The sequence below is a fragment of the Schistocerca nitens genome, chromosome 4 (assembly GCF_023898315.1).
Source record: "Schistocerca nitens isolate TAMUIC-IGC-003100 chromosome 4, iqSchNite1.1, whole genome shotgun sequence".
Taxonomy (NCBI): domain Eukaryota; kingdom Metazoa; phylum Arthropoda; class Insecta; order Orthoptera; family Acrididae; genus Schistocerca; species Schistocerca nitens.
Window position 1 is genome coordinate 956,301,701 of NC_064617.1, and position 7,207 is coordinate 956,308,907.

Sequence of the window (7,207 nt, forward strand, 5' to 3'; positions counted from 1 at the left end):
GTGCAAAATGGCTAAGCAGGGATGGCTAGAGGACAAATGTAAGGATGTAGAGGCTTGTCTCACTAGGGGTAAGATAGATACTGCCTACAGGAAAATTAAAGAGACCTTTGGAGAGAAGAGAACCACTTGTATGAATATCAAGAGCTCAGATGGCAACCCAGTTCTAAGCAAAGAAGGAAAGGCAGAAAGGTGGAAGGAGTATATAGAGGGTTTATACAAGGGCGATGTACTTGAGGACAATATTATGGAAATGGAAGAGGATGTAGATGAAGACGAAATGGGAGATAAGATACTGCGTGAAGAGTTTGACAGAGCACTGAAAGACCTGAGTCGAAACAAGGCCCCGGGAGTAGACAACATTCCATTAGAACTACTGATAGCCTCGGGAGAGCCAGTCATGACAAAACTCTACCATCTGGTGAGCACGATGTATGAGACAGGCGAAATACCCTCAGACTTCAAGAAGAATATAATAATTCCAATCCCAAAGAAAGCAGGTGTTGACAGATGTGAAAATTACCGAACTATCAGTTTAATAAGTCACAGCTGCAAAATACTAACGCGAATTCTTTACAGACGAATGGAAAAACTGGTAGAAGCCGACCTAGGGGAAGATCAGTTTGGATTCCGTAGAAATGTTGGAACACGTGAGGCAATACTGACCTTACGACTTATCTTAGAAGAAAGATTAAGAAAAGGCAAACCTACGTTTCTAGCATTTGTAGACTTAGAGAAAGCTTTTGACAATGTTGACTGGAATACTCTCTTTCAAATTCTGAAGGTGGCAGGGGTAAAATACAGGGAGCGAAAGGCTATTTACAATTTGTACAGAAACCAGATAGCAGTTATAAGAGTCGAGGGGCATGAAAGGGAAGCAGTGGTTGGGAAAGGAGTGAGACAGGGTTGTAGCCTCTCCCCGATGTTATTCAATCTGTATATTGAGCAAGCAGTAAAGGAAACAAAAGAAAAATTCGGAGTAGGTATTAAAATTCATGGAGAAGAAGTAAAAACTTTGAGGTTCGCCGATGACATTGTAATTCTGTCAGAGACAGCAAAGGACTTGGAAGAGCAGTTGAACGGAATGGACAGTGTCTTGAAAGGAGGATATAAGATGAACATCAACAAAAGCAAAACAAGGATAATGGAATGTGGTCGAATTAAGTCGGGTGATGCTGAGGGAATTAGATTAGGAAATGAGACACTTAAAGTAGTAAAGGAGTTTTGCTATTTAGGGAGTAAAATAACCGATGATGGTCGAAGTAGAGAGGATATAAAATGTAGACTGGCAATGGCAAGGAAAGCGTTTCTCAAGAAGAGAAATTTATTAACATCGAGTATAGATTTAGGTGTCAGGAAGTCGTTTCTGAAAGTGTTTGTATGGAGTGTAGCCATGTATGGAAGTGAGACATGGACGATAACTAGTTTGGACAAGAAGAGAATAGAAGCTTTCGAAATGTGGTGCTACAGAAGAATGCTGAAGATAAGGTGGGTAGATCACGTAACTAATGAGGAGGTATTGAATAGGATTGGGGAGAAGAGAAGTTTGTGGCACAACTTGACTAGAAGAAGGGATCGGTTGGTAGGACATGTTTTGAGGCATCAAGGGATCACAAATTTAGCATTGGAGGGCAGCGTGGAGGGTAAAAATCGTAGAGGGAGACCAAGAGATGAATACACTAAGCAGATTCAGAAGGATGTAGGTTGCAGTAGGTACTGGGAGATGAAGAAGCTTGCACAGGATAGAGTAGCATGGAGAGCTGCATCAAACCAGTCTCAGGACTGAAGACCACAACAACACTTACATCATTCAGTACCGGACCAGGTGGAATGGCATGATGTAACAGCCATTGTGAATTGACTATTATTCTAGGGATGGCCAAGAAATCAATCATCCGTTACAATCACAGTGATTGAGAAATCGTAGTTTTCAAAATAACTTCACAGTATCTGGCTGGGATTTCAATCACAACTAGAAGTCTTCTGGTTGAAATCGCAAGTAGCAATAAAAGTGTCATATAACACTTAATGCCATGTGCTGTCTCTTGACGGATGTTCATACTTCATATAATGCAGCTTAATGTTTATGTTCATGCCATATTTAAACACACACAATGCGCTTTTCGTCATAAAAACTAAAACTGCAAGGTAAATTCAGAAAATGTGTATTAGATACTGTACAAAGCTCTGATGAGAATTTTGATGTGTCTTATACACATACAAAGTGCAGTAACTACGGAAAAATAAGGGGCATCCATTACATAAGATACAGATTTTTTTTTCAACACTACAATACACTGGTAAACTTTTGTGTGTATATTGAAGTATTTTGCGTAAACAATTCCAAATGTCAACTTTTAACTGGAACACCTGTACTTCCTACTATTTTCATTTGCATATGATCAACCTTAAAACACATAACCAAGTCGTTATCGGTAAGTACTGCACATAAAATTTAGGAGTGTGGGACGGTTTTAAGAAGAGGTGAGTAGAATTTTCATTATTCATTCATAGTGTATTTCACATTTATTTATCATCCGTTTCAAATCACCTAACGATTTCAGTAGCACACTGTTGAAATACTCAGTTTGCACATTTTACATGTGAGAACATCCCACTTCCATTCTAGTGACACAGCTCACCTGGCCTGAAATACCAGTCAACAGATGTACTTTCCAGTCCTTCTTAGTTTCTAATTGCCATTAATCACAGTGTAACGCCTATGGTGATAAGTCGCTGAAGTAGTAGAAATTGCAGAAGTAGCAGAAAACGCAGAAGCCGGTTTTTTACGTTGGTGCAGAGGGATACAAATTGTGAATTCATGAACTGTGATTTTAAACTGAGACAAATCGCAACTAAAACTCGCAGTTACCGAAAATTAGCATTCACAGAAATCGCCAATATCAGAAAGTCACAGTTTAGTCTTTCCTTACTTTATACGTTCATCCTCGTTGATGTATTATAATTCTTTGGTGTTATCTGATAACTGAAACCTATATTTTTGTAGTCAGTGGTTGGCAATTGGTATGTCTCTAGTCTCTGTGCAGGGTTGGTCTGCATACGATGTATTTAAGAAAGCGTGTGTTTTCTTGAGGAGTGCAAATGTTCAGTTTTCACTAACTATCAGCAGAGTATGGGCCCATGTACTTGTTGAAAGTACATCCGCAGGAAAATAAGCACATAAATATCAGTTCACACTGGCCATCACATCATATCCCATCATGTCATGTCACATCAACTCAAAACATTCCATAATGGATTTAAAATGGTTGAGTTCACATAGGTTGTCAGTCGACCTTCACACAAGGTTTCTCGGAAAGGAAGTTTTGACGGCGGCATTTTCTGCTAACACCGGAAGATATCCATTTTTACAGTGCTCACTCACTTATCCTAGTGAATTTTGTACTTTTGTGTCTTCTTAGTCTTTATTATCGTGCTTTGTTTTCGCGTAAGCTTGCAAATGTTCCTTGACGACTCGGATAGTTTTTCCAGTGAGTGTTCTTGCACAAGGAGAGAGCGAAAAAGGAGGAGTTTTAAAGAGGAGTTTTAAAATAACAAAACCAAAACAAGAGTTGATACGCATACTGTATCTAAGTAAGAACGTACATTGGTGAACCAGTTTTCATTCAATAACATTTTGAGTGAAAAAAATCAGCTCCAATGAAAGAGAAAAATACTGTTGTTGATGACGTTATTATTTAGGTAAGGGAAAAAGGTAATGGGTAAGGTAAACATGCTCAATTTATCCCCTTACAAAAATTGTTTTATGTGTCTGTATGTATATATTTTCGCTTTCAAATAAATTTCGATGTTTTGAAATGTTATATCACTTGTGAGCACTTCACCACACAAACTGGACATATGATGTGAAGTTTTCTTTGGTCATTAATAAACTTTATCATTGACAAGTCCTCAGTTATACCCTGACATTTTTAATCACAAATGCTAACTCATAACCTCACTTTCATAGTTGAGTACTGGGCTAAGCGAATTGACATAATAGTGAATAGACACTGATGTGGTGGTGCCGTGACATCAAGTGATATGATGCCCAGTGTGCACTCGCTTCTGTGTTACAAACTTTCGAAGTTATCTTCAAGAAGCTGATTTCCGTGAGGTCACTGATTCCACACAACCAACCATGGATTTAGCGACATAGTAATTATCAACATTGGACTTCTGGAAGATAAATAAATAGAAATACTTGGGAATGCAAAGCAAGTATTTGTCTGTGAGAAATTCTTGGCGCACTTGGTATTGTGGAAGGCAGGTTAGTGAAACCTAATATATTTTCAGCAAGTGCAAATACTGAACAAATGAAAACTATAGAAGTGCATTAGAACTTTTCAATAAAGGAGACATCAGCGCTGTTCTTGTTTTAACTACGAATGTGTCAAAAGAAACTTTGCAGAAAATAATGGATCTGAACACAGCTCATGAAGTGTGGGCAGAACTGCACGAAATATCTGATGCTGTCTCTAAAGTTAAGTTTACAGTCTGTGTTTGCTGTTCTTGTTACAAAAAGGCTCTTGAAACTCTTGTGACACAAATCTCAAATCTGAGAAAACTTCTTTGAATTGAAACAGTATATGTCTATTGTAAGCAATACAGAAATGCCTGATTTGTTCTTGATTTGTAAAATATTAAGCACACTACCATAAGACTATTTTTCATTGAAATTTAGTTGGATGTTAATGTCTACAAATGACAATTTGACAAATCAGTTGTGTGCATATGAGAAAGCTTTGAGGACAAAGGAGGATGATTTTAGTAAACAAGATACCCTCTCTACAGATTCATCAAGACAGTCATCTCAGCAAGGAAATCTAATGGTCAGTAAGAAGGAAAAGAAATTATATGTAATTACTGTAAGAAACCCAATTGTACAATTATAGTGTGAAGAAAGTGGACAGCTGATGACAAAGCCCCAAAACCAGACAACACAGATTCAAATATGATACTTCTAGTTGTTGCATCCTCTATGATGAACTGTGAAAGCAGAAATGGTGACTAGGTACATAGACAACTGTGGAAAAAGTACATTAAAATAATAGAAATTGTTTCAACGAAACACTCAATTACTATAGCCAGTAGTGGCATAATTGAAGCAATCATAAAAGTTGCAATAGACACTGAAGCAGCAATTTGAGGAAAATTGGCGTAGAATTGCTTCGGCAGATGTATGGTATGTTGGGCCTACCTCAGTTTCATAAGAATCTGTTTTCTGTCCCTGCAGCACAGGATAAACATCCAGAAAGTAAAGCTATGTCAGCTGCAGAATTTGTAATCTGAGGATTGACCAAGTCACTGGATTGATAAGTGCTTGTGACTCCTTTAGATGACTGTTTAAACTGGCTGTGAGAAATATGTAAGCTAGCTCCATCAGTGAAGTCAATGTCACTCGCAAAGACAATCTTTTGCAGCTTTATCATGAAATACTTGGGACACTAGAGCAAGCGCCATGTGAAGTCTGTACTTAACTGTGAGCTAAATGTCTAGGTGGAAATGGACAGTGAACGGTGTGAAGGCTATATTTGTGGCACTACAATTTATTTACCATTTGGCATCAGGAGGTGGAGAGCAGAACTGGGCTAGCTTATGCACACTGAACTGTATGGTCCATTTCACGGTTCAGAGAATCGGAATCTCGGCATTTTGTACTTTTAGAAGACGATTATATAAAATTTAGGCAATACTTTTCATCAAAGAAAAATCTAGAATTGCAAATAATTTAAGTCAGTTCATATCTGAAGCAAAGGCTGTTGGACATATCATAAAGGAACTTCTGAGTGACAATGGAAAAGAATTTGACAAGCAACAAGTAAAGGGAATTATTCTGAAAGAAGGTATAAGTCAGTGTCTCTCAAAGCCATATACTTCAGAACAGAATGGATGGAGTGAGAGAGACCCATACAATCACTGCAACTGTCAGAATCATAATGCATGCTCGTGGAAATAACCCACAAAAGCTTTGGGTGGACATGGTGGACACTGCAACCTACAACCTGAACCGAACAGGGCCTTCCATTTCAGTATTCAAGGAACATCTGCATATGAACTGTAGTATGGCAAGAAGCCAAGACTGAAACATCTGCTGTGATAGGCTCTATTTGCTACATTCATATTCTGAAGTAACTGAAGGAAGATAGATTAGAAAGCAATGAAAGGAATCCTTATTGGATATAATCACAATGCAGGTTACAGAATTTATTGTAAAGGGGAATCGAGGCCCATTAGATCATGACATGTCATCTTTGAGAAGAGACCACTGAAGGGCAAGAAAGGTTGAGTTTTTCCAGTGAATGTGTTTAATAATCAGGATCCAACGCCTCAGACTGAAGAGCAGTGTGTTATTGACAGTGAGAGAGATGAGGATGTGAGTTTCTTGAATGTAGATGATGACCCTCAGGAGGAAGACACAAGTGAAGAAGGCTTGCCACATCTGCATGGCTGATTATCTCTCAGAGTTACATAAAAATTTAGCTTTATGTGATGTATCCTCCATATTTTTCCAGGAACAAGAAACATACAGTGAAGGAATTAAGTCAGTTCAGAAGGATTGTAAAATAAAAGCGCTTCTGAAAATAAAACATGAGACCTGGTTGAACGACCACATGGAAAGAGGGCCATTCCCGACAGATGGGCGTACAAAATGAAAACACGCTGATGGCTCAATCACTAAATTCTCGACAAGGTCGATGATTAAGGGCTACTCGCAGGAGAGATGAGTTGAATATGACCAAACCTTTGGTTCTGTAGCTAGAATGTCTACCATTTGAGCACTACTCAGTGTTGCTGCAAGTGAGAGCATGAAACTTGTACGAATAGATGCGTCTACTGCTTTTCTTTATGGTGATTTGGAAGAAACTATATGCATGAAGCAACCTGAAATATGTAATTAAAGGTCTGGGAGATAATGTTGCTTGAAAAAAGTCCATGCAGACTGAAGCAGGCTCCTCATTGCTGGAATGAAAAGTACAATAATTATCTCAGTAAACTGGACTTCCAGGAAAGAGAAACTAATTCTTGTCTTTTCAAGAGAAGAAAGGCTGTAAGAAAATATTCGTCATGCTCCATGTCGACAATGGTTTAACTGCAAAATTACGCCAGCGCCTACATAGTTTTTCTTAGGTCCGAAAAATGGGCGACAAAAAGATGGACCTGTATGTGTAAGTCAAACTCATTACACACAGATGCTATTAGAGCGCTT